We start from the raw sequence: 23,063 nt of genomic DNA, 5'->3' as shown, positions 1-23,063 counted from the left end.
GAGCAATCAAATGACAGGTGTGGTCCAAGGTTAAGTTATATAATTTTTATGGCTTTGAGTATTTGCCTTTTATTTCTCTTCAAAAGAAACCCACAAAGTGACTGCAAATGAGAGAAATCAGGGAAGGTTTGTGTGCAGCATCTGGAGCTTAGAACTACAAGGCTAGACTCTTGAATTTGCACCTGACCTCAGTAGTGACCGCACAATTGAATGCAGGTCACTTAACCTCCTTGCACTCCAATGTATCCCTCTGTAAAATGGAGATATGATCACAGTGAACCCTTCTGGCCTGCCTTGCAATCTATGAATAAGAGTCATTGCTTATATAGTGAGCTGATTAATTCCCACACCACTTCTGGGAGATTAAAATGGGGTGTGAGAGATCTTGGTTAAAGACAGAAAAGCAGACAGCATACAGAAGTTAAGGCCACATTGTCTATTAAGGACCATTGCACCAGCCAGAGATGCCACAATTGATGGTGTTGTACCAGGCATTGTGTAGTGAAATTCCCAGATCCGGCTCATTCCTCCAAATCCACTCAAGGGCTACCACTGATTCTGAACACCTGCATTTTGGGTGCTTGCCCTGATACAGCTTGTATCTGATTTTTAGAGGGGCCAATCAGCTGCAGCTCTAGCCACCCAGCACCTTGGGAAAATCAAATGCAAAGGATCCAACGCTGAATAACTCAAAAATTTCTGCTCTGCTTTTGGAAAGGTGGCTGCAGTTCACTTGCTCAAGGCCAGACGGAATCTGTGATGGAGACAGTCCTAGAAAACTTGAATTCCTGGCTTTCAAGCATGTGCTTGTACCACTAGACTCAGTACCAGCAACAATGCTCACCTACCTTCTTGGGAGTCTTAGCTAATGACTATTGGTGGGAAGGCAAAGAATTAGTGGCATAAGACTACAGTAACTCTCCATATGGGTGCTTCAGCCAGATTTCTTCACCTGGGTCCTTTTTCCTGGTGTCCATGTGTCTTAGCATCTGCAACCAGGAGCTTTCTATTAAGGGCTTGAACCTGCACTTTGTGTGTACACAGGTGCCAAATCAACTTTTCATCTGTATGTGTTTAATAGTCATCCATTCTCTACCTAGAGAGAGCCTTGCTAATCCAGAGGGAATTCTGACTTGTACTTCCACCACCAGTCCAGTTTCACTGAAAAGCCCAAGGGGATTCAGCCATAAACTAGTCATGCTGCCCTTCTTGCAGACTGTTGGGAGCCTTTTGTCCAATCACAGATGGGAGAGATACTCTGAGCACATATGTAGCCAGGATAATTATCAGTTACATGGAAACTGACTCACTGAAGAGTGGGTAAATGCTTTGACAGCGCCTTGGGGAAGCTTCTCTGATAAAAGGAACTTGCACTGACCTCAAGCAAAATATACCAAGGAGCCACTTAACATCTATGCTGTTTAGCCAAGCAAGGAAGAGACAAGCACCTCACACGGACGTCTGCAGCAAGAGAAACCCCTTCCATGAGACTATGCAAGGCGGAGTTCGAGCAAAAGGCAACAACTATTTCTCTAGCAATTTTAATTGCAGCTGTGGTGTTGGGATAAGGAGACCCTTCAATATGCATGTTTCAGATACTTCCCTGCTCTGACAGCCTCATGTCCTTGGGCTGTATCCTCCTCTCACCCACAAATCCCGAGGGACTCCATAAGCCAATGGAATTGATTCGGCCATTGCAAACAGGGTTTTGACTTCAGATAGGGAATGTGTAGCAGGGAGCAGATACTCAGGGGAGCAAACATCCTGTCTTCAGGGAAATACCTTCAGGCAGTAAATAAAGGCAAGAAAATCATGGGGAGGGGGCACAAGTGTTTTAAGACTTTAAACATTCTGTTTAGAAGCTACCCTTTTCAGTGAAGTTGACTGATCTAAATGTCATAGGCACAAATAGAATCTGCAATCAGGGATTCAAGATTCTCATACAAGTTTGTTCTCTCCTCCCATCCCAGAGAAAGAACAAAGAAACTAAGCCCTCAATTTGATTCACAGCTACCACAGCCAGGGTCTCCACCCCGGGAATATTTTGGTGATCATTTCTTTGCCTGTAACTGTCTTAGGCAACACATGCTCATGAAACCAAGGAGGGAAAACTTGGAGTCCTCTAGTCAAGAGAAAAAACCCACAGATGTTTAAATGGAAACAACCCAATTTAGTCCCTGACAGGCAGAGCTATTCAGAACATTCAACTAATTATAAGGTGAGGAAACTGTCAATATAAAACTGGTGTCAAAGGCACGTGGAAACTGCTGGTGTCGTTTTTTCCTGTACAGAGCTACAAGGCTCAGAAATGTCAAGTCAAAATTTCGTTTTGAAACAATTCCCAGCTATTTTATCTAGTGACAAGTACTTTTGTCTCCTCAGAAACCTGTGCTGAATGAGCAGGTTTCTTTTATAAAAGCTCCTTTCTTCTTCACCCCAGGAGTCAGACCACACTACCAATCTGACACTGCCCCCCCACCCCCCTCTTTTAAAGGGAGACCTGAATATTTAAATATTCAAAAGAAATGGTTGAATACAGCATAGAGTTTTCCCAGATGGGATGCCCATTCTCTATTCCGTTTAGATTTTATACCATGGCAATGACCATAGTACTAGACTCTTCACAGTTAAAATAAATTGGCCTCCATTTTCAGAAGGCAGATGAAGTCATCTCTTATTAGACCAACTTCTGGTGAGACAAGCATTTCAGTTTGCAGATCTCTTCAGGTCTGGGAAAGGTATTCAGAGCATCACAACTAAATACAAGGTGGAAGAGAATGCTTCCTACTCGTGATAAACAATCTAAGGGACCATCCAAGTCAAAGAGGCCTATTGAGAGGAAGTATGGTCTAATGGTTACAGTACTATCTGGGACTTGGGAGACCTGGATTTAATTCCCTGCTCTGTCACAGACTCCTTGTGAACCCTGGACAAGTTGCCTACTTACTCTGTGCCCCAGTTTCTGATCTGTACAATGGGGATAACAGCTCTGCCTTACCTCCTAAGGGTGCTGTGAGGATAAATACCTTAAACCCTGAGCCACTCAGATACTATAGCAAAGGGGCCACAGAGGAGAGTGCTTCAGTGTTGGGGTGCTCATCTGAAGACACTTTAGAAAAGCCTTTTTCCAGAGGGTGGCTGCTCAGCTCTTTTGGCAAAATCAGGGTTCTTTCAGGTGTCTGAAGTTGGGCACCTGAAAATGAGGAACCCTCAAAATCCCTAGTCAATTTTAAAAACGTAGGCTTATGTCTGGAGATGAACATGAATCCTTTTCCCTTCCTCCCACAGCAAGCAAGTTGCATGTGTTCTCATTATGGCAGGTAACTGCCAAAGAAGGGCACTTTGCATTTGGACAGGAGACATGCAAGGCTGGTAGCAATTCTTGGCTTGGCAGGTGCCATCTGTAAAGTCCCTTCTCTGAATCTATGGAACCAAAACCAAATCCTCTTGGTTGTCACAACATTACAGGAACTATATTCGATTACATCATATCCCAATGTCACTGATACCTCAAGGTGCCATGTGAGCTGGTGTCTAATTGAAAAGAAGTGGTATTGTACATCACCCCAGTCCTTCCAGCCAACTGTATAGATGGCACAACAATCCCTTTGGCCTTTGCAGGACAAATGGAGAAGGCAATTTTAAATCATGTGGAATTAAGTTCTCAGACAAACATCCCTTCTTCTAAACTTAATCTCATTCTTCAGCATGTTTGCTGAAAATCATGACCAGTAACAGTGAGATTGAAACAGGTTTGAATGGGATGGATTGACACTGCCTCCCAAAGAACAAGGGGGAAATGGAAGGTGGGAAGTAAAGGTTTTACTCTTTGCAGACAATACTTCACTCACTCAGGATACTGGCCCCCACTGTACTAGAGGAAAGGGTGTAACAATTAGCATTTTTGCTTAGTTTTAGGGGTCTCAAAGCACAAATTCAGCCTCACAACAACCTTATGTAGATTGTGTTTGATTCCCATTTTGCAGAAAGGTAAACTGAGTCCCAAAGCCATGATGTAACTTGCTTGAAGTCACATGGCATGCCCCTGACAAAGGAATGAAAGCCAGGATTCCTTAGTCACAGGCCCAGGTCAAGATGAAGCATGGCAAGCCATGGAGATGCAAATGGGACTGCTAAATGTCTCATCCCAGTGTCTATCAGGTGGAGCAGAGATATCTTTGCATATAGCCAAACCCTTGGATGTCATCCTGCCACTGAATCAATAATGAAATCTAAATGACCTGTGACTTGATACAGAATTCTAGGAGCTACAGCCCCTATGCTCCATCACCAAATTAAAAGTCCCAGATCTATTGTACCACACCACATTTTGCACTTAGCAAGATCTGTATATTCCTAGTGCTTAGTTCTGTGTCCCCACCATAGGAAAATGCTGGCTCATTGACCACCAGTGGAACATTTTGCTTTAGTCTAATACTTTGTGCTTTTCCCCAGTGCCAATTCATAGAGAAATAGTTTAAAGTTCCACAATTCACTACTCAGTTGTGTCTTCTTCACATCAGCTGAGCTGCAAGTGCCCCTCAAATGGCATCTCTAACTCCTTAAAAGATACACATTCAGTACATTTAGCAGGAAATGACCATCCTGTGTTTTCAGGCACACTTTGTAGGTTTCCAACAATAGATTATGAACAAACAAGGTCCGTAGAGCTAAGAATTCAGCTGTTATGTAAGGAAACAGTGGATCACAAGCTTTTAATCTCCCCCATACAAGTTACGTCATGGGGCAAGTGGTGATATATGCAAACGGAACAGCACTTCAATGAAAGGGTGTCAAATGCCTCAAATCTGCTGTGCTCTGCTGGCACTCAGCTCCCAGGCAAACGTGGTCAAGGGGCTTTCACACAGGCATCAACAAGTCATCCAGGAGATGGAGATAACTGGTAGCCAGGCTCAAACTGGAGAAGAGGTGCCCGCAACATCGGATACCAGAAGAAACAATCTCCCACCTGAGAATAGCTTATTGATTGCAAAGTGAATCATAGCTACCAAGACATTTTTAAAAGCTTATAGAAAACAGCTCTTCTGCACTACAGTAACTTACGGATCACACACTCCGCTGGTGTAAGTCATAGCTCTTTTGAAGCCGATGTAAAACAGTAGCTCCATCACTTGATGATCTGGCCCCATGTGTGCAATTACCACCTACGCTATGAGAAACAGCCAGAGCCCTCAGCAGGTTCACATCAGCACAATTCTGATTTCTACTGTAAATTGTGTAGCTACATCAGCTGAGGAACTGACTCCATAGTTAGTGTTGATTGAGCCTGAAAAGTCACCATGAACAATGGCATTTAACATTGCTATTTAAAATTGTATTTTTAATTCCCCTTCTCCCTCCCACACACCGTGTTTAATTTCAGAGACACAACAGAACTTGAGACCCTTTGGCAAGTCCAGATGGGAAATGGTTCAAATGCATTGCTTTCCAGGATTTAATTCCCTGTTATCATATCATAGGCTAGATTTCGGGGTTCTCAACCAATTTTGAGGCCTCACAGTACGGCCACCACCTCTTGCCGGCGGCCACTGACAATTTTTCCTAATACTTAACTTTAGGGAAAAAATAAATATGGACTTAAATTCTAATAACTTGGATATGTTTATTTATATAGGGTTTTGCAGACTCCGTAACAAAAATAATGTACAATTGTCTATTCTTTACTGGACCTAAACAGAATCAAAACAAATAAGGTGCTTTGCACCTTCGTGTCTTTTTTTGTTTCTTTTGCTTTTGGTTTAAGACATGCCAGCTAGTAAGCAATGTCAAGAAAATTGCATAGAAAATTCAACCTTCATTTGTACATAGCCACTGAAATATCCTGTATAGATATATACACAAACAGCATACCTCAGGTAACAGGGAGCTAAGGCTATAGACAGACTCATCAGGCATTACTGTTAACCCTGATTAGGCACGATACAAAACACTTAGGGCCTGAGCCAAAACAAATAGGAAGATTTCCAGTGACTTCAGTGGACTCTGAATCAGGGGACTCTGAATCAGAAACCTTTCCCCTGAAGAGCCTACACCTTAGACAAGACAGATGAAGGATTAGAGGGGGGGAAAAACTAAAGTGATTTGCTTAAGGTTGCAGATCAGTGGCAGTGCCAACAGAACCCAGGTCTACTAGTTCAATACCCAGCCCTCTGGAGCCTACCTTCTCCCCTAAAGGACACAAGAAGTTGTGCTGACTCAAGGTTGAAGCCCAAGTGGTTTTCCAAAGCCCAGGATATCTATGGTCTTGGCTGCAGTTTTCCCAATGCAATTGTCCCCCCTCAACACAAGTCCTTGCCAAGACAAAGGACTTTTCCCTGTTTCTCAAGGCAGATGTGAACAAGCATATGCAAACTAGTTCTCATTATGCTTTGTTAATTGGGGCCCAAGATAGAAAGTGAGCTAAAAACTACACCATGCAAAAGCAAGGCATTGTAATTTTCCACTAAGGCCTTCTTGGAGAACCTCTTGTCAAGCCTACAGGAAATGTCCTTAACAATAAGACTTCATCACTATCTGGGACAGATCAATAGGAGGTTTTCCTCATCTTCAGGCTAATGTTTTATTTTCTTATGCCGAAAATATTTGAAGGAGACATTCACTGTACAGATGGGGTAGCTCTTTGGGCTTGATTGTCACTGTGGAATTTGACTTTGGGTTTGATTTAGTTTAATCCTTTAATTTCTCTTGTTTCTTGTAGACATTTCAGTTCATAGCAACAAAAAAACAGGTGAAAAGCTAATCTCCTATGAATCAACAACTTGAAAGAACACTTGATATTTTCTATTGCATGTTCTATTCAACAAATTGTACTTGACCTTCCACAAAAAAGCCAAATATTGCTGCTCAAGTGAGAAGAAAACCTCCCTCAATCCCTGGAAGAGTGATTTTTCTAAATTTAAAGTTAAGGCTGCTGTTTTAGGGTCACTGTGCCCAGTACCATAAATGAGAGGCTGTCTCAGAAATAAGGATCAGTGCAGACTAATGTAGAATTTGCAGGCAGCTTAGCAATCATGATTATTCCAATCACATGCCATTCTCCTCTATAGACCTCTAATCTTAAAGAGGAACACTATTGTCTTAATGTTACAGATGTGCTTCAGTTTCCCCAAGAGGTGATGAGACTTACCCAAGGTCATTCAGTAGGTCAGTGGTAGAACCAAGAATAAAACTTAGGTCTCCTGGCTCCAACCCCATTGGTCCATGCAGCTAGACAGAATGCATACCAATAACCATGCAGCTGAAGGTCTCTCCTGACTCAAGACTGGAGTCTATTGGATTACTGAGCTTGTCTCCACAAAACAGTCTCTAGGTTGTGTGAAAGGTCATTCCACCTACCAAATCACATCTCCAGACTTTGGAAAGTTAAGCAATGTAGTACAATGCCTAATTGAATAATTCATCAAACCTGCAATTAAGGTTTTAGCACCATCTCCATTGCTAACATGATATTTCAAACAATTTGATTTTTAAAAAATTAAAAGTAATTTTTCTGGTTAACTTTGTATATATAATCTTAAACCCATTCAGGGCATGCTTAATAGTTAGATTAATTCTATTGCTCAGAAGACTACACCTCTGCTGTGTTGTGTTCAGTGGCTCGAAAGATTTTGCAAAGTATGTGTAGGAACAGGGTAATATCAGTTTAAATAGTCAGCGAGCCCTCTAGTGGTGCTCACTGTTTTAGAAGCCCCCCAGAACCCAGCCAGGAGAGCAGGGTACATGTAGCTAATTCTTGAGTAACATTCAAGAGTGAAAGTTGCTCTTGCATGTTCCGTATTGTCAGCAAACCTGATTATCTGAAACCCACTGCACCAGTGTGGTTTGCATATAATGTTTGTAGTATAAGAGCAAGACAAAGCATGCTTTGGGTAGAAGCTGCTGGCCCCACAACCTGAAATCCTGTGTATCCAGAGCAATTAAAGCAAAAGGCCTGATCCAACACAGTCACTAGGAAGATCCCCATTGACGAGAGCAGACTCCCAATACACACTGCCCATGTTATCTAGACCCACCTCCTTTAGTTTGGTTTTGGCCTTATTGGAGATTAGGGAACAGTTTTGCCTCTGGACTGGTTATCCCCTAATTGCTAGATTACATCTTTCTGAAACAGGTGGATATTGGACTAGCATCCCCTGGGCTGATCCAGCCTGACAATTCTTATTTCCCACAGGAGAAACAACAACTGCCATTCTTAGAAAGGCCTTGAGTTCTCCTTTTGCTACAAAAACGGTCAAAGAATGGACCCAATTCTACATGCAGTGACCTAAATGACCACTTAAGTCAATCGAGACACCTATGGAAAGAAGACAGCTACCTTCTGTGCATTACTTCAACAAGCTAGTCTAGATATTTTGCCCATCCAGCCCATATCACATCTGAATCTATAATTAATCCCTGCCTGAGCCTTTCACATCTGGAGAGTTCAAAGGAAGGACTGTGGCAGGTTGTGCAACTCCACTCAAGAATAAATCTGAACCGCATTTCTGAAAGGAACAGAAAGCACCTATTTGCATATAGGGATTCATTAGATCACAGGCAACTAGTTCTTCCCTCTTCACTAAGGTGAAATGAAGGCAGGGAAACGTACTGCAAATCCAAGTCCTGTGCAGACAAGGAGATTGCTGACTAGTCGCTTAGCAGACAGTGTCCTGAACTCAGTCTTCTGCTGTATTTAAAGCTGTGTGGGGCTTAGAAAGTTTTTGGCTTTATTTGCTGCACTGAGCCCAGGATACAGAAGGGCAGCAAGCGGCGCCCCTTTGGGCTGCCATCAGACAAAACAGGGGAGATTTAACTGGGGTTGTATTTTAAAGCAGTCCATGAGTTAATTATATTGGTCCCAGCCTGGCCCAAACCACTTGCAGGATGGTTGCTAGCCCCAAAATAATGAGAAAATGCCTAAGGAAGATTAAAGCACAACTCACTCCCATCTGTGCAGAGACCAACTTTGGTCCACAGGTCCCAGTGAGGGCCTCCAACGCTGTAGATTGTTTTGGGGAGGCAGGAGTGATTTGGTAATAAGGAAAGCATGCCATCAGCAAGGGCCCCTCTGGGCTGTAAATTAGTTATACTGGGCTCTGGGCAAGAATTTCCAATATAGACAAGGGAAAACTAGGCTATGGTGATTGACATTCCCTCCTTATGCTCCTCCATGAATCCTGATTAAGGAGAGTGAATGCCTCTGGTGCTACTCAGAAACCAGTCAGGCGAGCAGTGTCCAGGGGAAAAGGGGAAATGATAAAATTGGATTTAGGGAGCAGATTGTGCCAGATATTGATGGCACGTTTTGAGAATGTAGTGTCTGGTCAAGATGACGCATGGAGCAGGGGAAGGATCCTTACCTTATGTTCATCTCCATCAAGGGCAGAGGGAGAGTAATCAAAGTGAAGACCGCCTGTAGCATCTGATCTTCAGTATCAAAGTAGTATTTCCCCACCCTACTACACACTGCCCAGTCATGCAGGCTAAAGGAACCCCCCCCCCCAATAATGTCAAGTTATTTATATAGGCAGGAGCCAGATTTTACTACAGGAGACCCTCCCTACTCTGTACTGTAGGGATGGCACCAAGATTGGGTGATTCAGACACAGATCACAACAGATTTCAATCCAAAATCTTCACCCCATCATTAGACCTACTTCAGCGTAGGATGGTGTCCAATTAACCAGCATGGGAAAATCATGGCAGAGGAAGTGCTCTGGAGGGGCACTGGTATCCCTGTTCTCCTCTACACTTATGTCCGTCACCTCAGTGGCTGAGGCTAGATTGCCTCTAGCCTTCCCAATGGGAGGAACTTAGTGACATTCACATTCAATTCCACCTTCCACTATATGCTACAGACTGGCAGTTACTGGAGCTCTTGTAGAGAGAATCAGGCAACACAGCTGAGCTAAGCAAACAGGATGGTAAATTAAAGTCAGAAGGGACCATTTAGATAATCCTGTCTGATGTTCTGTATAACAGGCCAGAGAATTTCATCCAGTAATTCCTGTAGTGAGGAAATCACTGCATGGAATTCATGAAAACAAGGAGAAAGTGGTAGATTGTGCTTTGCAACAGCCATTTTCAGAAACTTTTTAAAGCAGCATGTCTTTCAAGCACAAAGAACCCACAAAGACATGAATGCATGGCCAGAACAGGGAACAACAAGTCTCAATTGTTGTCCCCCCCCCCAAAAAAATCATGCCTATATTCTGAAACAAAAATCCATGGCTTTAGCAGCCTAGTACACTTGTGAACAGCAACCCTAAAAGGGAAGGAGGATCATTGTGATTAATGCACTGGACTGGACTCTGGAGATCGGACTCTGCAGTAAGCTTCCTATTTGACCTTGGGCAAGTCACTGAAACTTCTGTTTCTCATCTGAGAAGCAGGGATGACACTTTCTCCCAACCTTTGTCTTGCCAATTTACGTTGTAAACTCTACAAGGCAGGGACTGCTTCTCCCTAGGTGTCTGTACAGCACCTAGCACAGTGGGGCCCTGATCTTGATTGCAGTCCTCCAGGTGCTACCTTCATACAAGAAAGTTATTCATAGTCAGTATTAGTGCTGAGAACCACAATTTGTTTCACAGGAAACTGCAATGTCAAAATTTGAACTATAAACCAGTCAGTCTAATATTGGAAAGATGCTGGCACCAAAACAATTTGTAAACACCTACAGGATAATAGGGTGATAAAGAATTGTCAACATGGACTTGTCAAGAATAAATGATCCCAAACCAACTCAATTTCCTTCTTTGACAGGGTTACTGGCCTAGTCAATAGGGGGAAAGTAGGTATATTATCTGATTTTAAACAGATTTTTCAAACAGTCCCACACATGAGCAAGCTAGGGAAATATGGGCTAGATGAAGTTACTATACAGTGGGTGCAAAACTGGTTGAAAAACCAGAGTTATCTATGGTTTGCTGTCAAAGTGGAAGGAGATATCTAGGTTGGTCCTTAAGAGGCAGGACTGGGTATGGTACTATTCTGATTAATGACTTAGACACAGTGAAGAGTGGGCTTTAAAGTGTGTAGATGACACCAAGTTGTGAGGGCCTGCAAGTATTTTGGAGGACAGTGCTAGTGTCTAAAAGGGCCTTGATAAAATTGGAGATTTGGTCTGAAATCAACTTGCTGAAACTGTAAAGACAAAGGCAAAATTCTTCACTTGAGGAAAAAAATCAGACATAAAATGGGGAGTAACTCGCTAGGTGTTAACTCGCTGCTGGAAAGGATCTGGGGTTATAGTGGATCAAATGGACAATGTGACCCAGTTGAAAAAGATGCAGAATTCTGGGGTATTAACAAGAGCAGTAAGAGACCTGGGAAGTAACTGTCCCACTCTGCTCAGCACTTGTGAAGTTTCAGCTGAAGTATTTGTCCAGTTCTTGGTGCCACACTTTAAAGACGCAGACAAATTGGAGAAAGTCCCGAGGAGCAACAAAAATTATAGAAGATTTAGCCTTTCCTCACAGGTCAGGTTTTTCTAAAAGAACTGGGCATGTTTAATCTGGAGAAAAGGTCTTAATAGGGACCTGACAGGGGAGTCTTCAAATACATTAAGGGTGGTTATAAAGAGAACAATGACCAACTGTTCTCCTTGCCCATTGAAGGCAGAAGTAGTAGTAATGGGCTGAATCAGCAACAAGGTAGATTTCGGTTAAAAGTTAGGGGGGAAGTTTAAGCTTTGGAATAGGTTACCAAGGAAGGTTGTGGATGTTGGGATTCCCTCAGATCTTAACCCAAGAATTCAGCCTGACTCCAAACTTGTCCCTCTGGTTTCTTTATTGGCATATGGTAGAACTACATGGAGCTAGCTGATCAAACAATACGAGGTGGATACAGGGCATACCATAAATCAAAAATATATACAAGAATTGGTTACTTTATAGACAAGTTTAACCCTATGCTGACGCATGCATCTGCCATTCTGAACTATATCATGCACTTTATGATTGGCCAGGTTGTTTTCCAGGACCAATCCCTTAGAGATCATGCTGTCTCCTCATGCCACACTGCACAGTATTTTTAGTTTCCTCCATCCACAAATTAAGCCATTTCTATTGACATGTGTTCCTTGCACCTGTTTTTACCTAGGTTCTTTCCTTGTCCTTGAGTACTGGGGCCCAACAAGTTAGACCTACAGTGGAATCCCCATGTCTAACAGCTTAGACAAACGCCTGCCACAGATGCTTTAGGTGTGCTTGGCCCTGCCTCGGGGCAGGGGGCTGTTTAGTGTAGGGCTGGAAGAGACATACAGGTCATCTATTCTGTGAAGCAAAATGGAGCATTTCAACTTTAATTAAATGAAATATTTTGAGGGGTTTTTGGAAGCAACTTTTAGATATATATCATTATAAATCATTCCAAATGAAGAATAAAATTTATAAGAAAAGCATTAACAAAATCATTTTGGGTCAACAAGGTTGTTTCACTGGAAATTTTGAAATTCACCATCCCGCCCCCCAACAAAATTCAGTTGAAATGGATGCTCATAAAATATTTTGATTTCAACAAGTTGGCATTTTTCAACAGCAAACTGGATGGAAAGTTTTTGAACCGTTGTACTCATACCACCTACCTTACCAAACCAGAGCATACCTCAACGAGAAGCATAGGTACAAATCAGTACAAAAGTAGGTTATATTCAGGGTTTAAAGGCTTTATGCCATCTGGCACAAGAGGAGAAACTCAGGATTTATACACTTTTGAAATAGACCTTTCAGTAGTCAGTTTTTCAGATTCTCTTGTGATGTAAACTGGCACCACTCCTTCGAACTCAGTAAAGTTAACAGAGAATCTGGCCCATAATTGAGGTAATGCACCACTCCAGTTTTCCCCACTGATAGCCATGGGATCACACCAGCATGAGAATGGAATAAAGCAAGGTAGAATCAAGATTACTGTGCATTCAGAGATTCTATATGAGCAGATGTAAGATTAAAAAGAGCAGCATTCCCTTTGTCTGCACTTTGCAGAGACTGCAAGAGACCCTCATAATTATCTTGAAACAAACACGTCCTTTTGCTTGTTTCAGATCACAAAGTACCTTCCATAGACACAGCTTAATTATCTCTACATTTCATGCAACTGGAAAATTAGATTTTCCAAACAATGAAAGGAATTAAATGCAAAGCACCAATTAGAAGACATTATTAAAAAAAGCACAATGACTGAACAGAAATTCAGTCTGGTGTTTATAAAGCTCTCATGAGCTTATTCTATTTGACCGGAAGGTACCATTGCAATAGAACAAATTAAATGGAAAAAAGTTAGACCGGCAAATCTGTCAGCAAATTGTGGTCAGCAGTGAATCATTTTATTAATATAGGGCTCAAGAAGTCAGGATATATTATGCAAAAAACATAAGGCAAAACATTATGCAAAAACATGTTTAGAGTTCAGCATTCAGTGGGGTATTCAAGCAATTTGATTGTGCTGCCTACAGATTCCCCTCCAGCAGCCTGAAAAAGGTGAGCCAGGGCCACCAAACTCTAGAGAAATCCAAGAACTTGAGCTTTAAAAGAGTGAAATTAGCTCATTTGCAGAGGAACAGAACTAGGGCTTAAGTTACAAGGCCTAAGCCTCGATGTCCCTCTGCTGAGAGGGGAATTTCACCCTAGAGGACCAACCTGTCCAGATTCTCACGGGGTCTGTAGATTGAAAGCTATTATGGTTTGTTTTTTCTAGGTATTGCACCTTTCTAAGAGTCCTGCCTGGGTGAAGATAAACCAGCTGTTTCGAGGAAGGATGGGGTGTGGTGATGACAGCACTAACCCGGGCACACAAGGTCAGCGTATTTTGGGAGCAGGGATTGTCCTTTTGTGGTGTTCGCCCGTGACTGGGGCTCTTCAGCACTGTGGTAATTCACAACACAATTCTATTAAGAGCAGGATTCAGTTCCTGGCTCTGCCAGACTCCCCTGTGTGATCTTGAAACAGTCATTTGGGCCTGGACCCACCAGACTTGTGTTGCAACACTCACCACTGAGCACACCTGTCAGAGCCAGCCCTGCAGACAGGACAGGAGGGCAAGCTCCTATCTTGACCTGGTTTGTGGGACTTGGGCATCTGGATGCCTAGAATGAGGCAGCAATGCACACAGGCGCTAGGGCCCCTAGTGAACTTTTACAGCAGAAGTGGGGCACTGAGTGAGTTCAGGGACCTACACAGCTAGGCAGCAGCCAACCAGGGGTTGCATCTAAAACTGAGACTTTGCAACCTAAATCTGGGTTTGAAGTGCCTAACTCCCTTTGGTCCTTATGCTGTCTGTTCCCTACTTGTAAAATGAGGATAAGAGGTCTCTTCTCCCACCCCTTTGTTCATTTGTTAGATAAGCTCCGTTGTGTAGGGACTGTTCCTATGTGTCTGCATGCAGAACAGTGAGGCTCTGAACTCATTTGGGGCCTGGAAGCACTACTGGAATTCAAGTAATAAACTATCAGAATTGCAGTGTCCTGAAATCAGTTGGGCTACTCGTGAAGTAAAGGAGTTAAAGCTTAAAGCTTAAGTCTGGCACTTGTGTTAACTAGCTAGTGATATATTAAAGTGATTCTAATATCTCCATTTTGCTTTAATGAGCATGGAGAGATGTGTTGTGTTATGTCACTAGGTTTTCCTTTCAATCCTAATTTTTATTCTTCTATCATTCTCTGCTGCTCTGCACAGGAAATGTACTTGGTTGGCAAGATCACCTCACTGAAAATAGCCAATAAATGATAAATCGGTAGCTCTGGACCATGGGCAGGAACCAGAGCAGAAACTCATCTGAAAGAGTTCAGGGAAGGGAGGCAGATAGGCATGCATTCAGGACAAGTGGAGCAAGAAATACTTCTGCCAAGACCAAAATAAGCTAGCAAATCAAATTGTTTCAAGCTAAGGAGCATTTTGATAAGCAGGAGGAAGTTTTTGAACCAGTCATGCTGGTGCCATAAGCGGCTACCCCAATGAGATCAGACTCCTTCCTTCTGTCCTTCCATGTCTGATGCCAGCATGGCTCTTCATTACCTTAGAGCTTAACTGTCGTCAGATTGTAGGCCCACACAATAGCAGTAGCATTGAAGGTGTGTAGTAATAAAGAGGAAGGAAAGTGCACCTCTTGGAAGAAGAAATGTTCCTTGAGTTGCCAGGTGCTACCTCTCCATCAGATCCTTGAATTATACTGCCCAAGCCAATGATCAGTCTCCACCCAGCCAAACCCATGCACCAGCCAAAAGCCTCATTGAAGTCAAGACTCCAGATATGTGCTGAGTCTGCACTGACCTGGACAAATTCTATCTGTGTCAATGCCATGCCTTCCCTGCCTGGGCAGGCACCTCAGAGGATCAAAGCAGGTGAATCTTACTGGATAATGGGGTTTCTGCACTGCCTCTTTTGCCAGATGGGAAGCTGGTACCTGGAGAGTGGCTGGCAGTAGGTGGCTTGATTGTACCTTCTTTGGCCTCCAAGCCATTGTTGATGCAGGTTCTTCACCCAGCGCACAGTCAACTTGTGAAACTCCTTGCCTGAGGAGGTTGTGAAGGCTATGACTATAACAGCATTTAAAAGAACTGGATAAATTCATGGAGGTTATGTCCATTAACGGCTATTAGCCAGGATGGGTAAGGAATGGTGTCCCTAGCCTCTGCTTGTCAGAGGGTGGAGATGGATGGCAGGAGAGAGATCACTTGATCATTACCTGTTAGGTTCACTCCCTCTGGGGCACCTGGCATTGGCCACTGTCAGTAGACAGGATACTGGGCTAGATGGACCTTTGGTCTGACCCAGTACAGCCGTTCTTATGTACGTTCTTATGTTCAGGTTGGCATTGTCAGGATGAGGATGGTGAAGTAGCTTCAGGCCTGCGGAGTGATTCACACTATTGATGGGATTGTGGACTGTACACTAGAATTGTGTAGAAATTAGACAGAAAGCCCTTTGATTCAATAAGCTCTTCATGCCCAGATCCATCTTTCACACATTCTCCACCCAGAATCAAGCTCCATGTGGCCCAGAGCTCACTCTTGGGTGCTACAGCATACAGATAAATTAAAAGCATCAACTTCTCTCTAGCTGGGCTTTTCCTGTGTCTCCATGTGCCTAGGATATTGAATGGACTAAGCTGGTTACTGTCTCCCAACTCCAGCAACTGAATTCCATGCACGTTACTACAGCCTGGACTGGAACAGGAATACTTCTGGCCTGTAGGCAGCAACTGAGATTATGGGAGACAAAGGTTTCCTCATGGCCAGGCTGGTAGGAGTTGCACTGACCAGTGTCTCAAAAGTTGCTCTAGAGCAGTGATTTTCAGAGTGAGGCTAGCTCTTTAATGCGTCTCCTGTAGCTCTTTGCAGCGCAGGATAGTTAAAGCATTAATTAACCTAAGTTATTAACCAATCATGGTGCTTTTACTGTGTTGACCAACTGTAGTTGATAAAATACTTGGTCATTTTACTGTGAGAATATCTGCAAACTAAATATTTCCCAGTCATACTGCTTATGTATGAATATATAGTACTGTAGTGAATGGAATAATGAATTCATGCTACTGTGGCTCTTTCATGTAATGTCTATCACTAATTTGGCTCCTGAAACACTGCAGTCTGAGTATCACAGCTCTGGGATATTTGATGTCTGACTAACCATCCAGCTACCCTGAGGAGTCTCATCTTTTTCCTTCCCTCCAGAGTAGCCCCAAAGAAGGTTCTTGTGCCACCATCAAAAGAAGCATATAAATGGAATAAGTAGATGCATATAGCCATGCAAAAGCCTGCTGGATATTAGCTTCCTCTGCTGGAGATTTTATTAAACAAGATGATTACTGGATAGCACTGCGCCACAGCAAAATCAGATCTGAAATGGAGCAGGCAACTCACCATCCAAGCATCTCTAATGCTGATCTGCATGAGCTGTAAATGTAATTGCTTTCATGAATAAAAGCTTATTTCTCCCAAACTTAGAACATGGTAACACTTGCCACTTCTTTTCACCCCTTCTTTATACAAGTGGTAATTAAATGCATCAGTCAAAATTAATTAGCAAGAAAGCTTCACCACTATTCACTGCTGCCAGGGATAGTTTTTTTTTTTTAATATAATCTAAACCTTCTCTGCTTCATTTTCCCATTCAGATCTGGACATGCCTAGAAAACAAGCTCAAATGTTTGAAAAAGGGCTTTGGGATCCCAAACTTGCCTTGGAGAAGGGAACAGAGTGGGATCACTTAGTTCAAAAATAAGATGCCTTCAATTTCCTACACAAACAGACCTACATCTGCAGTAAGTTAATCAAGGCCAATGATCACCAGCTAACAGCTGTGATGTTCACTTCCTGTTCCTGATTACAACAACACACATCTCTGCATGAGATTTATGCTCATCTGCACCCAAACCAAAGGAGGAAACAGAAGGTTAAGTTTTCCCAAGATGAAACTGGAAAGAAGCCATTCCCTGCCTAATCAGAAAGCCTCTCTGTTCAGAGCCAGGCCATAAAAGGTAAAATTGCAAACAGCTGTTTGCTTGTATGGGACTTGTGCATTGGCCTGGGCATAGAGAAGCCCTGCTGTGGTCACCAGTATCTCCTCTGCTTCTAGCTAGTTACAGATACTACTTTTTGGCCAGACTGGAGCTTTTATCACACTTGCATTGGACCCGATCCTGCCCATTTTAATAGAGATTCTGACATTGTCTTCAGGAGCTGGCTTGAGCCTACTGAAGTAAAAGGGATGCCCAGCATATGAGTAAGTGTTTACCAGAGTAAGGATTCCCCAACCTGACCCTATGTTTCTGCCATTCCTAATGACAGCTCATTCTGCTGATGCTCTAGGAGGTGTTACTGAAACACTTCATATTTGTGTTACCTTAGCACCTATGGGACCCAGTCATGGACCAGAGCCCCACCATGGTAGGTGCTGGACAATCATAATGACAGTCCCTGCCCCAAAGAGACAATGGGAACACAGATAGGGAGGATGGGACTTGGACAAGGAGAGGATACCAGTCAGCATGAGAAGCAGCACCAGCTGCCTGGCCACTGTCAAATTTCCTCTGCCTATAGTCAACTTAATGAGGGATTTGAGGGAGGAAGAAGAGGTGGCTGTGTATATTCAGACATAGGGGCAGCATGAGAGCTTGTTTGACCATTGAACAATGCACGATGAAGATCTAGGGCTGCTGCCAAGAGGAGGAATGTTGTTGGCTACTGGCCTTCCATCTAGGGCCTCATCTTCATTCACAGACTACACCCATCACAGTAGCCCACCTCACTAGTACAGTCACTAGCCACCTGCCAGTCTCACCAGGGATTACACAGGGGTCCTTCTGCTTTGTGGCAGCACCTCACCGCAATCAGCCACTCTGATAGATTTGACTGTAGCCCTGTTAAAGTTACCTCCTACCCCTGCACTGAATTGGGACAGTGAATCTTTATGACCCTCTTCTGTGCTAGAACATGCTGGTTCTTTCCTCCCTTGCGAGTCTCTGCTCATGCTAAGTGAGCATGCAGGCTGGCATTAGACTTCAGGGCTTCCCCACAAGTGGCATCCTGGGACTATGATCTGTCAGTTTGTAATGCAGACATGCAGCTGATGAATACTCTTCCACTGTAGCAGTTTGGCTTTATATTGCTCTGATCTCCTCTTAACTCCAGAACTCTTATGAGTTCAACGGGACTGTACCAGAAAGCTTGAGTCCAAACCAAATCATTCTCCTCCAGCTATGCTACTGTACGTACCATAAGGCTTGGGGAGCTGGCTGTCCTTTCACTCAATGCCATCCAACCTTCAGTCCTGGATCGGTGATCACCATGCTGGGAAAATTGCATATATGGTGTTGCTCAGGAAAGATTTATTGCAATAGCTCAACTGCCTTCAGTAATTAAGTTGTCAAGAGACAACCCAACCCCTCCCCTCTGCACTCTGCCCCCAAATGATTCAAAGCAGCACATCTTTCCAAGTCACAAAATCTCCTCCTCACCCAAACACCTATATTCACTGTTAACAGTGAATCTGAGCACTAAGGCTATTTGGGGATTTACACAGAGGCGGTGGCAGAGCTGCCAGCATCTCATCAAAATATTTGCCATCTTGTCTCCTAACTGGATGGGTGTATCAACAGTAAGTACATGGTGACTGGTATCTCAGAACAGGCAGTGTCCCAAGGAGAGCCCTGGTACAGGCTTTCTGAGCAGATTTCAGCTGTTGAGTAGGATTCTCCACTCACTCCAGTTTCATCCTAGCACATCAGGGGAGCGAGTCCTTGATTTACACCAACAAAAGTGAGATCAGAACCCAACCTTTAATAGCCAGTGTTTTGACCCAGCAGAAAGTACAGCCCTAAGAATGAGCCCACCTTCAACTTTCCTACTGAGCAAGCTTTTATGATTGTATTTGAATGTGTTACCAACTTTCAGACACTTCTGAGACGGTCACTGAGTGGAAAAAACATTGAACGTGTCTGCCTAGAACTAGAGTTGGTTGGGAAACTTTCCCCTGTGAAAAAGGTCAATGAACATTTTAACCAGCTCTGGGCAGAAGGAGGAATTCAGACAGCACTAAGGAAACAAGATTGAACTTCAGATTTCCTCTTGGTGCTCTGGCCCCACTGCTTTTTCCACCCAGGCCCCCTACACAGGCAGGGCCGGCTCCAGGCACCAGACAAGAAAGCACATGCCTGGGGTGGCACATTGTATGGGGTGGCATTCTGGCCAATCTTGGGGCAGCCAGCCCAGCCCTGAAGAGGCACGGACCCTGACCCGGGGGAACAGGAACTAGTGATCCCTGCTGCTCATTGTGCCGCCAGGCTCCCTGGGATGCGCCACTCCCTGCCGCCTGCACCGGCCTCTGCCTCCCACGCCGCTGAGCCCGGCCCGGCCGAGCCGCCTTTAAAGGAGCGGCTGAGCCAGCACCTCTTGCAGCCCCCGGGCACTGGAAGGAGGGAGGGTTCTGTGGCGGCCTGTCAGGCAGCGGTGGCAGGGAGGGAGGGTTCTGCGGCAGCCCGGCAGGCAGCGGAGGGGTGGGCCCCACTGATCCCGGCGCCGTTTGCCTTGTGCCGAGCCCCGCTGCAATGCTGGCCCCACGTGGAGGTCGCAGACCCCAGCCAGCACTGCCTGTGTCGGTCCCCTTGGAGCCTGCCTGGCCAGGAGAGGCACTGCAAGGCCGGAAGGGGGAGCCCCTCTCGCCCGGCTGCAAGCAGACTGCAGTGCCTGGGTGCCGCCCTTCACCCCCCTGCAAGCCGCCTTGACCACCCTCCACGAGCTCCCTGCGGCTGCCTTTTTTTGGGGCCTGGGGTGGCAAAAAAGCTAGAGCAGGCCCTATGCACAGAGAGCAATAATGAATAGTGTAGGGTGACCATGCTGTGTTACCTTGAGACTCCTCCAGCTGGTTAGTTCAACCAGCTTTCCTAGCTTCTAGGGCCAGAAGGGACCACTGATCTAGTCTGACCTTCTGCCTAACAGGCCATTCAAAGTTTTGAGAAAGTCCTATTTTAACTAAAGCAGATTTTAGAAAAACATCCCATCTTAATTTAAAAATGGCTAGTGAGTGAGAATCCACCACATCCCTTGTTCAATTGTTCCCATATTAATTAACCTTGGTGTTAAACAGTGTACACATTATTTGCAGTCTAAGTTTGTCTAGCGTCAACTTCCAGCTATTGGAGCTTGTTAGAGTCCACTGAGGGGCCCTTTTATCAAATAGCTCCCCTCTTAGGTATTCATAGACTGATCAAGTCATCCCTTAACCTTTTGGTTAAGCTAAATGGATAGAGCTCCTGGAGTCTATCACTAGACAACACGTTTTCTAATCCCTCAGTCACTCACTGCTCTTCTCTGAACTGGCTCCAGTTTATCACCACCCTTCTTGAACTGTGGACACCAGAACTAGACAATATTTGCCAAGCCACCATCCCGGAATGGAGGACCTGGCCCAAGGAACACCAAGTTTTGGAGGGCAGCCTGCTAATCAAATGGGTTTATTGCTGCTTAGTCCAATCAAGCCAAGCCACAGAGATTGCTCATGATGTTTTCCAACATTTCAAACCCCAGACTCTTCCCAAGGCTGCGTCTGGAGTAGCATGTGCGCTCAGGTAATTAAAAAGCTAGCTGCAGTGGGAGCAGAAGAACCATTACTCACTGAAAGTCCTCAGTTAAGTCAGTATTTTTAGCAAGCAATTTCTCTTATTTGAAAACTGACCCTGCAAGATGTAGAAAAATAATTCTTTGAGCCCACTGCCAATATACATGCTAATTAATTGAATACCAATGTCATCATCATCCTCGGAGTTCAGACCAGAGGGAAGCTAGAGATGCAGCTGGAAATAATTAGGCACAGGAGGGCTTTAGAAGTTCATTAACTGTTTCATTTGCAAACCACTTGGTCCTTTGTGAGCACATCTAACCTTGGAGTCTGTTCATTCCTTTCCTATGGAGGCACCGGAGGGTTCCAGGATTACCAATATGATAACAACTGACTAACAGGTATGCCCAGCTCTTTGGAGTCCTGGCCAAATAACTTCCTCCAGTGAGATTTCAGGTTATCAAACTCAGAGGTCAGGCAGGCTGCTTGCAGAGCCGGGGAAACAGACCAAACATGCCATGAGCAGCAGGCTGAAAAAGGCTTTGAGCAGCCTGGGTTAGAAAGGGAGCCCGGACAGCTAAGCTTCCTTTTCCCCTAATCCTTGTTCAAACAGCCCAGAGCTTTACCCTCTTATCCATGTAAGTAATGAATGAGTTTTGTTAACCTCTCTGGGAGCAGGTGGGGTTCTTCCTGTGCTGGGGGCATTTTTTAAGTCAAGACAGCTGTCCCTGCCCTGACAGTCCCTGCACTTAGGGCATGCAGCTGTGGTCTTTCCTCCTCTTAGAGAGAGCTATAACCCTGTTTTGCTATCTTTGCACAAGGTTTGTCTACACCTTTAAAGGAGTCTTACTAGCACTGAATGCCCTTTGAAAACCAAGATTCATAGGGTGCAATCCTGAAGTTAGTAGCAAACCTCCAATTGATTACAGTGGGGCCAGGATTTCACATGCAGATTTTAAGGCCAAAAGGACCATCATGATCCATTCTGACCACCTGCAGAGTACAGGCCATGGAATTTCACCTCCCAATTCCTGATGAAGATCAGGAACTTGTGCTGGTTTGAGAGATGTATTTTCTGGGTTATATGCAGATGAACTGCATTTGAGCTCAGAGGGCCTCAGTTTAGGTTACTGGCTAGAAAATCTTAGGTAAGAGGGTTGAACTTTCATTGTTAAACTAGAACATTGGACATGTTTTTGCTGTGATAACCACTGCCATAGTGCAGAGCAGAAAACCCAAGAGAAACCTTCATTAGGAAAGCATGCCAAAAATTGGTATGAACCCCCTGAAAATATTCTGCTAATGCCTGAGGGCCTGTGAGCTCAGTCATTTAGCCATGACCAGCATGATGTAGGCCACACAGATAGATGGGGCACCACCACCACCAGGGACCATTTTCAAGGCCGATCAAGTGGCAACAGCACCATAAGACTGGCCTTGTTCCTATTGACACCACCAGCAGAGCTTCCATGGTGCACATTTAGGCTGTGTGGGCTAATTCCACAAAGTTAAAAACCTGAAACCCAATCAAAGAATTGAAGAAACTGAAAATCTTGTTTATTCAGACACCCAACTTTCCATAAAATAGAAATTCTGTGCAAACTAACCAACCAACTACACCTTTATTTGCTGGAAAGCATGATTGGCACCTCTGAAATTTCCAAACACTCCCTCCTCCCATGAATTTCTTCCAAAGATTAGCTGCATCCCTTTCAGGGCTCCTGAGGTTAACCAAACTCCTGCCAGACTGGATTGACAAATTATTCTAAACTAAATCAGAGAACAGACAGTGGAGTAGAGAAATTAACAGAATTGGGGTTTTTGGGTCAGGTATATCATGGGTTTTGCTCTCTGCTGAGCCCTTTCCAATCAGGGGTATAAAAATGCAAGTCATGGTTTGTATTAGTGCTGAAGAGATTCCTACAGATCCAAAGAAAAGCACAGAACTCCAGGATATAACATGGTATTAGAAAATCCCGACTGTCCCCAAGTACATTATGAAAGCACAAT

At 44.2% G+C, this 23,063-nt stretch overlaps 1 long non-coding RNA gene across 1 annotated transcript in view; it reads right to left on the bottom strand.

The window, feature by feature from the left end:
- LOC135976079 (uncharacterized) overlaps positions 1-23,063 on the bottom strand; it is a 66,805-nt gene that overhangs the window by 33,842 nt on the left and 9,900 nt on the right. The window contains exon 2 of the long non-coding RNA XR_010593297.1: positions 18,713-18,787. This is a non-coding gene — a long non-coding RNA (uncharacterized LOC135976079). The remainder of the gene's footprint in view (positions 1-18,712; positions 18,788-23,063) is intronic.

This window comes from Chrysemys picta, chromosome 16, assembly GCF_011386835.1.
Source record: "Chrysemys picta bellii isolate R12L10 chromosome 16, ASM1138683v2, whole genome shotgun sequence".
In the NCBI taxonomy this organism is placed as follows: domain Eukaryota; kingdom Metazoa; phylum Chordata; order Testudines; family Emydidae; genus Chrysemys; species Chrysemys picta.
The sequence above is the reverse complement of the archived record's forward strand: the minus strand, read 5'-3'. Positions and strand labels throughout refer to the sequence as shown.